An 11,492-nucleotide genomic window follows, 5' to 3' on the forward strand; every position below is an offset into this window, starting at 1 on the left:
CAGAGAAAAGACATGGGGGAAAACTGAGGCAATTTGAATAAAGTATGAAATAGAGGAAGCTAAGAGTGGGGTATATAGGAATTCTGTATTATCTTTGCAATAAGTCAAACTTCTAGAATAAAGTTTCAAGCAGAAGTTAGAGTCAAAGTTTAGGATGAAGTTTGGAGTGAAGGAAAAGAATTCAGTATCACTATCATCATATTTTCAAGAAAATAAGGTAAAATTGCAGTTACATAATTGGGCATTGTAAATTTATTCAGCCTTCCTCATTACTGGACCCTTCATTCTCCCTGTCACTCAACACAGCTAGCTAAAGAAGAGGGCATGTTCATTCTCCAGCCAGAGCCTCATTCTTTCATGGGTGAAAAACATATTTTCTTTGGCTTAAATTTAATTCTAGAAATTGAGATAGAAAGTGAGGCTACCAGGTTGCTGAAGCAAAAACAGAGATGTCTAATGATGCATCAGAGATGGATAAGTATTCAGTTGATAATTGTAAGAATTCAGTTTTCTTAGGTGTAGAAATGTTCTGCTTGCTTTGGTTCCAGCACTTAACTGTATTCGGCTTCCTCACGCTTCAGTACCAATTTACTCCAGATTACAGATTACAACTGTTTCTAGTCTCTCTTTTTTTTTTTTTGGACCGGGCAGCATCTGGGATCTTAGTTCTCCGCCCTGTTCATTGGAAGCACGCAGTCTTAACCACTGGACCACTGGGAAAGTCCCTCTCTGCCTTTCTTTAGTCTCCTTTTCTCCCTTATGTAAAAAGCTGCCCTTTCTCTTCTCTTGCCAGCTACCTGTTCACATCCTTGTGTACCAGAGCTCAGTTCAGATGCTGTCTTTCTTGGTCAGACTCAGTGGAACCTCTTTTGCATTGGGAGACATGATGACGCTTCAGCATTTGAATATTTTCCAACTTCTTTCATGTATGTTTTTCCTCCTCAGATTGTCAACTCCTTGGAAGAAACACCACTTCTCAGATTGCTTTTGTTTTCCTACTCTTAGTGATTGATAAAGCAGATGTCAAAAATAGTTTTACAGTGCTGTGTGAATTGGTTTAAGCCCTGAAAGGGTTGAATCTGTCTGATGTTCAACAGATTTCCTCTTCACGTTGCCCTGTTGATGCAGTGTTCGTGCTGGATTCTTGATGAGGTATGTGACTGAACTGATTACAAGGTGGGCAAACAGGTAATGCCTTGTGAATTTTCAAACATTGAGAGTGAATTTTCAAAGGGAGAATTATTTTAGAATTATTTTAGTGTCTAACACTCTCAAAGCTGCAATTTAATTTCGATCATTAGCATATCCACTAAATAAATAGCTGCATTCAAATGTACTCTGACCAGTCTCTTGATAAACAAACTACCCCAACTAGATGAAAATTGATTAAGACACAAGATTCCAGTTAGCCAGAACATAATGATGTGATTTGACATCAAGTTAGTAACGCTCTGAGTTTTAACCATCTTCAGTTAGTTATCATTCTCCCTTCCACCCCCTACCCAAGTTACCTCGTTTTCTGTTTTGCTTCATTATGTTATTTCATTCTTACATTGTATCTTGTGTTAAATGCATCACTTCATGGCATCCAATTAGAGAAGCCTTAGATAAGCACGACTTGGCCTGCCTACATAAAAATTTCTTCAAAATCTAGCTAGATTCCTTTTCCTATCTGCAACTAAGCCCACCAGAGCTCTTTGGATTAACTCATGGACTGTAACATAACAAAACAGAGCTTTATTCTCCATTACTAAATCTGGTCTCTACTTTGAAGTTAACCAAATTCCATCTTTGGTTAGATTCTTTACTGTAGTCTCAATAGGAGGCACTCCCCACCCTCACCCCCTCCCCCACCCTTTTTACTCATACCAGAGTTATCAGTGACAAAACCTGGCAATTATTTATATTTAATATTTATATAAAAAATGATTATTGAGGCAAAAAGAAACATAATAAATCACATGAGAGCTATGTATAATTAGAAGAGTTTGCTACAGGAAAACTCAGAATGTCCTTTTTTCTGTGTAAACCAGCAATATTTATTTTACTTACCACTTTTAGTGATTACCACCCCATGAAAGCATTTGGGGTGATAGAAATGGTAACATTCTTGAACATAAATGTAAAAATGTAATGCTATTTGGGATACAAAGACATTTGAATGGTGATGTATATATGAAAGCATTTGAACAGGAAACTAAGACACTATACAGACTTCTAGGAAAAACAAATGGTAGATTACACACATCTAATTTTGCAGCTTCCTTAAAAAACCCACTAAAGTGGAGAGTTTTTTTCCTTTAAGGAATAACCCTATGAGTAAAAAAGGAAAACAGAAATACCAACAAGCTTGTGATTGCTGGGGAAAGCTAGATAGATGAGGCAACAAGCTGAGCAGAACTGAAAAAGCTAAATCCTAAAGTAGTGGTGGAGAAAACTAGGAACAAACCTAATTCTAATCCCCACAAAAATCCCAAAAGATCTCAGGAATTTGTAGTCTCAAATACTTCTAAAGTAGAGCCAATATGCACTTGTTAAAAGTTTGTCTAAGAAGTTGTTAATTACCTAGCTCATTTCTTCCCCTCCCCCCACTCCTGCTATATCATCAACACTGTGAATAGGAAATAACCAGCGAGGCCACACTGAGGAATGGAGATTTATCTGCTTATTCTCTGGAGAGTTCTCTGGAGAGGGTAAAGACAGAGGGTCTCTAAATCAGTAGACTACAGGTCCAGTTGAGGGGAGAAGTGCCAAATAGAAAGTAGGAGAATTAAATAAGCATGCATGTTTGTTGCTGGAACCCATTCCTTATTTAATTCCTAGAATACTGGAGTCAAGCATTTATCCTCCAGGCAGGAGGCTGGAAAAGTATTCCAGTCCAGGAAGAGCGATCTAGATGTACTGAATTTCCCAAGTTCTCCAACAATATGGCCCAACCAGATCATTTGCTCCCCCACTATTAGTAAACAACCAAGAATTACCAGATATCTGAGGAAACCATTTAATGTGAAAGAGATAAAGCAGAGAAGAGCAACTTGGAGGAAAAATAAAACACTATGTTAAGATATTTGAGGTACTTGGTGTGCACTCAGTCATGTCTGACAATTTGCGACCCCACAAACCACAACTGCCAACTTTGTCTGTTCTTGGGATTCTCTAAGCAGGAATACTGGAGTGGGTTGCCATTTCCTTTCCACCATGTAAGATAGGCAAAAAAGATGACCCCAAAAAGATGTCCTTTTCATTATAGTGGACTGGAATGCAAAAGTAGGAAGTCAAGAAACACCTGGAGTAATAGGCAAATTTGGCCTTGGAGTACAGAGTGAAGCAGGGCAAAGGCTAATTGAGTTTTGCCAAGAGAACACACTGGTCATAGCAAACACCCTCTTTCAACAACACAAGAGATAACTCTACACATGGAGATCACCAGATGTTCAACACCGAAATCAGATTGATTATACTCTTTGCAGTCAAAGATGGAGAAGCTCTATACAGTCAGGAAAAATTAGACCAGGAGCTGACTGAGGCACAGATCATGAGCTCCTTATTGCCAAATTCGGACTTAAATTGAAGAAAGTAGGGAAAACCATTAGACGATTCAGGTATGACCTGAATCAAATCCTTTACGATTATACAGTGGAAGTGAAAAATAGATTTAAGGGACTAGATCTGATAGAGTGCGTGATGAACTATGGACGGAGGTTCATGACATTGCACAGGAGACAGGGATCAAGACCATCCCCAAGAAAAAGAAATGCAAAAAAGCAAAATGGCTGTCTGAGGAGGCCTTACAAATAACTGTGAAAAGAAGAGAAGTGAAAAGGAAAGGAAAAAAGGAAATTTGAATGCAGTGTTCCAAAGAAGAGCAAGGAGAGATAAGAAAGCCTTCCTCAGTGATCAGTGCAAAGAAATTGAGGAAGACAATAGAATGGGAAAGACTAGAGATATCTTCAAGAAAATGAGAGATACCAAGGGAACATTTCATGCAAAGATGGGCTCAATAAGGGACAGAAATGGTATGGACCTAATAGAAGCAGAAGATATTAAGAAGGGGTGGCAAGAAAAAGATAAAGACCATTACAGTATACTAACACATATATATGGAATTTAGAAAGATGATAATGATAACCCTATATGCAAAACAGAAAAAGAGACACAGATGTACAGAACAGACTTTTGGACTCTGGGAGAAGGCGAGGGTGGGATATTTCAAGAGAACAGCATCGAAACATGTATATTATCTAGGGTGAAACAGATCACCAGCCTAGGTTGGATGCATGAGACAAGTGCTCGGGCCTGGTGCACTGGGAAGACCCAGAGGGATCAGGTAGAGAGGGAGGTGGGAGGGGGGATCGAGATGGGGAATACATGTAAATCCATGGCTGACCTATGTCAATGTATGGCAAAAACCATTACAGTATTGTAAAGTAATTAGCCTCCAACTAATAAATGGAAAAAAAAAAAAAGAAGGGGTGGCAAGAATACACAGAAGAACTGTACAAAAAAGATCTTCATGACCCAGATAATTATGATGGTGTGATCACTCACCTAGAGCCAGACATCCTGGAATGTGAAGTCAAGTGAGCCTTAGGAAGCATCACTGCAAACAAAGCAGTGGAGGTGATGGAATTCCAGTTGAGCTGTTTCAAATCCTGAAAGATGACACTGTGAAAGTGCTGCACTCAATATGCCAGCAAATTTGGAAAACTCGGTAGTGGCCACAGGACTGGAAAAGGTCCGTTTTCATTCCAATCCCAAAGAAAGGAATGCCAAAGAATGTTCAAACTACCACACAACTGCACTCATCTCACACACTAGTCAAGTAATGCTCAAAATTCTCCAAGCCAGTCTTCAACAATATGTGAACTGGGAACTTCCAGATGTTCAAGCTGGTTTTAGAAAAGGCAGAGGAACCAGAGATCAAATTGTTAACATCTGTTGGATCATTGAAAAAGCAAGAAATTTCCAGAAAAACATCTATTTCTGCTTTATTGACTATGCCAAAGCCTTTGACTGTGTGGATCACAATAAACTGTGGAAAATTCTGAAAGAGATGGGAATACCAGACCACCTGACCTGCCTCTTGAGAAATCTGTATGCAGGTCAGGAAGCAACAGTTAGAACTGGACATGGAACAGCATACTGTTCCAAATAGGAAAAGGAGTACATCAAGGCTGTATATTGTCATCTTGCTTATTTAACTTATATGCAGAGTACATCATGAGAAATGCCAGGCTGGAGGAAGCACAAGTTGGAATCAAGATTGCCAGGAGAAATAGCAGTAACCTCAGATATGCAGATGACACAACTCTCATGGAAGAAAGTGAAGAAGAACTAAAGAACCTCTTGATGAAAGTGAAAGAGGAGAGTGAAAAAGTTGGCTTAAAACTCAACATTCAGAAAACTAAGATCATGCCATCCAGTCCCATCACTTCGTGGCAAATAGATGGGGAAACAGTGGAAACAGTGGCAAACTTTACTTTTGGGGGGCTCCAAAATCACTGCAGATGGTGACTGCAGCCATGAAATTAAAAGATGCTTACTCCTTGGAAGAAAAGTTATGACCAACCTAGATAGCATATTAAAAAGCGGAGACAAAAAAAAAAAAGCAGAGACATTACTTTGCCAATAAAGGTCCGTCTAGTCAAGGCAGTGGTTTCTCCAGTAGTCAAGTATGGTGTGAGAGTTGGACTATAAAGAAAGCTGAGTGCTGAAGAATTGATGCTTTTGAACTGTGGTGTTGGAGAAGACTCTTGAGAGTCCCTGGCCTGCAAGGAGATCCAACCAGTCCATCCTAAAGGAAATCAGTCCTGAATATTCATTGGAAGGACTGATGTTGAAACTGAAAGTCCAATACTTTGGCCACCTGATGTGAAGAACTGACTCATTTAAAAGACCCTGATGCTGGGAAAGATTGAAGGCGGGAGGAGAAGGGGATGAAGAGGATGAGATGGTTGGATGGCATCACCAACTCAAAGGACATGAGTTTGAGCAAACTCTGGGAGTTGGCGACAGACAGGGAGGCCTGGCATGCTACAGTCCATGGGGTTGCAAAAAGACATGACTGAGTGACTGAAATGAACTGAAGATAGGCAAAATATAAAACAGAGCTATTAATAGCTATTAATATCTCTCATATCTCAGAGATATAAGAAAGATACTGCACCTATGAAGCAAACAGGAATGTTCTAACCATGTAGAGCAGAAGATTAAAATTAGAGATATGAGAGCAGCAATGAAAGAATCAAAAGTAAACAGAACAATGCAAAAGAAGATAGAGCCAAACTAAAAGAAGATAGAGTTCCATCATCTAAATTTAAGTTCCCAAAAGAAAGAAAAAATGAGGGCAAGGAGAAATATTAAGAAAATAGTTTGAGAAAGTTCCTTAAAATAAAAGGACATGAATTTCAAGAGTATAAGGTTTTGATGTCTTAAGACACCAGTGTGTGCAAATTAAAAAAAAAAAAGACACCAGTGTGAATAGATCTATATTTGTATGAACCTTCACACCCTGAGGCCAAAAATAATTTCCTAAAATTCCCAGAAAGAAAATAAGTCATGTATAAAGGAGGATGAAAAGCTTCAAAATTTTCAACAGTGACATTGGAATCTAGCAGATAGAGGAGAAATGCCTTTAGAATTCTGAAGAAAAATGAGTTCTAATCTAGAATTTTATACCCAGCCATACTACCAGTCAGGTGTGAGGAAAGAATAAGATATTTTTAGACATGCAGGGTCTCAAATTTTTTAATCTTTTACCTTTCATAAAGTTGCTTATGTCTACACTTCACCAAAATGAGGACGTAAACCAAGCAAGAGAAAGACATGGAATACAGAAAATTATCTAGGGACCCTGTGCAGATGAGAAGTGAAGGGGATCCCCAGGATAACGTGAGAGAACAGAAAACAAGGCCAGATCAGAACCAATTAAAAATCTCTAGGAGGTTAATCTTACCCAAGATTATGAAATGAATAGAATGCTGCATATATCTGAATGTCTTTCAAAGAGATTTAGGTTGGAGGCTAACAAATTGTAGCCTGAAGTCCAAATCCAACCTAAGGCATGATTTTTTTTTTTTTTTTTTTTTTTCTGTTTTAAAAAGGTTGGAGAAGAACAAAAGAGAGAGAGGAAAAAGGAAAAAAAAAAAGGGTTGGACCAAAAAGTACAGCAAACTGTATGTGAACCAGAAAGCCTGAAATATTTACTGTGTGTCTCTTTTATAGAAAAAGTTTGCTGACCCCTGATTTACACATCTGGTAAAGATTTGGGGAGGTTAATTAGAAATCTATATATAGAAAACTAAACAAATAAAAACTTACACACACATACACACATATTATTAATTTCACATAAAAGAAAATTTGTGCCACCAAAGAGATGGTCATTCACACATATTATGTAGAAATATGGATGAAAACATTGCAGATTGAATGTATTGAATGTGGGTGTCTTTAGGGATGGAGTAATGGCAGGAAAAGGGAAGGTGGGATTATTGGTGTTTCATTAAATAAAACCAAAACCTTGTAGAAGTATTTAAATTTTTACTATAACAAGCACAGATAATTTTGATAAAAATTAACAGGAGCAGAAGGAGGAAGGGGCAGTAAGGAGGACAGTAAGTGCAGAAGAAAACATGAGATGTGTACCCATGGTCCTTTGGAAACTACTGGATAATACTGAATGGTTGATTCTGTCCTTTCCCTGAAACTGAGCCAACCTTTGGTAGTTTGATGAGTGGAGGCTCTGTATCTCACATGAAGGTCAGTGAAAGACCTAAGAAAATTAAAGAACTGTAGGTTTAGATGGAGGCATGTATTAAAATATTTTTTAGATTATTTATTACAAAATGGTTAAAAGCAATTTGCATTGAGGTACTAATACTGGGTCCTACAATTGTAAAGAGTTATCCAAGAAGATATTGTTACACTTGATCTTAGCCAAAAGGCCACGAAGCAATGAAGATATTGTTATCTTGACAAAAAATGACACAGGGAAAAATAATTTTTTCTGTTTCTGAATTTTCCACACTGAGATTAGGACATAGTCAATGCTCAATAAATATGTGTTGACTAAATAAAGAAACTGTAAAAATACCTCATAAAGGTAAAAATACCTCATAAAAATGGAAGAAATCTTAGGTACATTAGACCAAGAAAATTAAAGTGATTTAAATCTGAGTTCAAAATATAGAGAGTGGTCATGAAATCTCATCGGAAATTATTAAAAAGCTGTTTTTCCGTGTTCTAGTAGCAACTGTCTTGAAAAATCCTTTTACTACATAATAAGATTTAAGGCCATCCTTGAAGTCTTTGGAACTTAAGTGAACTTGCTTTGCTGAGTACACTAATTTCTTCTTTTGTAAAGAACTGAACTGCAGTGGGATTTGTTTTGTTTTTGTTTTTGGCCATGCAGCACAACTTGCAGGATCTTAGTTCCCCAACCAGGGATTCAACTTGGGCCCCAACCGAGAAAGCACCAAGTTCTAACTACTAGACTCTCAGGGAATTCCCAAACTATAGTTGATTCATAGTGTTTCAGGTATATACAAAGTGATTCAATTTTACACACACACACAAATACATAAATACGTATGCTGTTGTTTAATCACTAAGTCATGTCTGACTCTTTTTTAACCCCACGGACTGTAGCCTGCCAGACTCCTCTGTTCATGGGATTTCCCAGGCAAGAATATTGGAGTGGGTTGCCATTTCTTTCCCCAGGGGATCTCCCCACCCAGGGATAGAACCCACGTCTCCTACATTGGCAGGTGGATTCTTTACCACTGAGCACCTTGGAAGCCCCATGAGTCTTAATAGGATTCTCCATATTGGCTTGATCCCTGGTTGGGGAACTGAGATCCTGCATGCCTTGTGGCCAAAAACAGCAACAACTACAAGATGCAAAACAGAACACTGTTTGAACCCTAAAGGTATAAAATAAAGAGATGACTTTCATAAAAATAAGACCATGATAATTAATACTCTAAATTCTTAGAGGGATAGCCTGTCTTTATTTTGTTTTCTAAGACTAAATAGGGGGTGAAGGAGGCAGGGCCATCTAGTCAACCTTAGGATACTTGTTTGAAGATGACGACAGGAGTTCATGTGCATTTATTTGCCAGAGGATAATAATTTCTTTATTTCTCCAGTGATATTTGTCTTAGAAATGGTACAAAAACATAACATATAACATATATGTATAACTATTACATATAAAATACATAAACAGCAAGGACCTACTGTATAGCACAGGAAACTATACTCAATATTTTGTAATAATCTATAATAGAAAAAAATCTGAAAAAGGACATATGTGTATGTATGTGTGTGTGTTTGAATCACTTTGTTGTATTCCTGAAACTAACACAACATTGTAAATCAACTATACTTCAATAAAAAATAAATTAATTTAAAAATGATACAAACAAAAGCAGTCATTTTCTGTCAAAAGAAAAAAAGCTGTGTGCAAACATAAGTTTTGGTGAAAATGTTACTGATTCCTCTTTGAAATTTAATTGCTTCTGGGTTTTTAATTCACTCCCACTTAGACTGCTCCAGGTGAATTAGCCAAGGTTTGCAGCCGCTTTTCCTGTTTCACTTTTTATCAGGCATAGAGAGGATGGTGGAAAACCAGAGGTTTTATAGCATTGCAGAACCAAATTAAGCTTGTCATTGTAATAGCTCCCCACAATACTTCATAAATTTTGTAGAAATATAAATGGAAGTTTTAATTGGACACATTTATAGCTGTAGGATTTTCAAAGATACATTATGAGTGTCTTGAATGCTGTTTCAGTTATTGTAGAAAATATCTGCTGAAAAAGGAGATTTTAAAAAATAGAAATGGCCAATAGAACTTCAAGGCTGATCTTTTTGTCTTAAGCCTTCCCATCAGAATATGAGATATTTATTTGTTGAAAGATGTGTTATTTCTTCCCTTGACCACGTGATTGTTATGAAATTACCAGCAATGCTAATGTTTTGGCCAAAAGTGAAACAGGTAGAAATACTTTGTTTAATGTTTTGTTTTGTTTTCTTTAAACTGCTTATAATCTTGGAATGACATCAGATAGATAAACTGTCTAAAAAACTAAAAATAAAGCCAGTTACTTGGGGCTAATGAGAAGAGCTCATATTATAATATATTAGATACAAAGTGCTTAGATCTTCCAGGCAACTTACTAAGACAATTTTCCTTCAAGAAAATTAGATATAATGAATGGGGCAGGGTGGGGCAGGGAGAAATTGGGTAAAGGTGATCAAAATTGGATAAAGGTGATTTAAAGTTATCTTATAACTTATAACTAGAAGTTATAAGATAAATAAGTACTAAGGGTGTCAGCACGATAAATAAAACTGCTGTATATTATATATATGAAAGCTGTTAAGAGAGTAAATCTTGAATTCTTATCATAGGGAAAAAATATTCTTAAATTTTCTTTAATGTGTCTATCCCCTTCATGGATCATAACTTTGTCATGGCAAAGGGGCTTGCATAATTCAATGAAGCTATTAAGTCATGCCATATGGGGCCACCCAACACGGATGGATCATATTGAAGAATTCTGACAAAACATGGTCTACTGGAGAAGAAAATGACAACCCACTCCAGTATTCTTTCCTTGAGAACCCCATGAACAGTATGAAAAGGAAAAAATATATGACACTGGAAGATGAGCCCTAAGGTCAGAAGGTATCTAATATGCTACTGGGGAAGAGTGGAGGGCAATTACTAATAGCTCTAGAAAGAATGAAGAGACTGGGCCAGAGGGGAAATGTTGATCAGTTGTGGATGTGTCTGGTGGTAAAAGTAAAGTTCAGTGCTATAAGTAGCAATATTGCATAGGAACCTGGAATGTTAGGTCCTTGAATCAAGGTAAACTGGACGTGGTCAAACAGGGAATGGAAATATTGAGTATCGACATATTAGGAATCAGTGAACTAAGGTGGTTGGGAATGGGTAAATTTAGTCAGATTATATTGACTACTGTTGGCGAGAATCCCTTAGAAGAAAAGAGCTTGAAATGCAGTACTTGGGTGCAATCTCAAAAATGACAGAATGATCTTGGTTCGTTTCGAAGGCAAACCATTCAACATGACAGTAATCTGAGTCTATGCCTCAACCATTGTGAAGAATGGTTGAAGAAGCTGAAGAATCAATGAAGAAATTCATCAGTTCTATGAAGACCTACAAGGCCTTCTAGAACTAACACCAAAAAAAATATGTCCTTTTCACCATAGGGGATTTGGATACAAAAATAGGAAGTCAAGAGACCAGAATAACAGGCAAGTTTGGCCTTGGAGTACAAAGTGAAGCAGGGCAGAGGCTAACGAGTTTTGTCAAGAGAACATGCTGGTCACAGCAAACATCCTTTTCTAACAACCCAAGAGATGATTCAACACATAGGCATCACAAGATGGTCAATACCAAAATCATACTGATTATGTTTCTTTGCTGCTGAAGATGGAGAAACTCTATACAGTCAGCAAAA

The sequence above is a fragment of the Muntiacus reevesi genome, chromosome 11 (genome assembly GCF_963930625.1).
Source record: "Muntiacus reevesi chromosome 11, mMunRee1.1, whole genome shotgun sequence".
In the NCBI taxonomy this organism is placed as follows: Eukaryota; Metazoa; Chordata; class Mammalia; order Artiodactyla; family Cervidae; genus Muntiacus; species Muntiacus reevesi.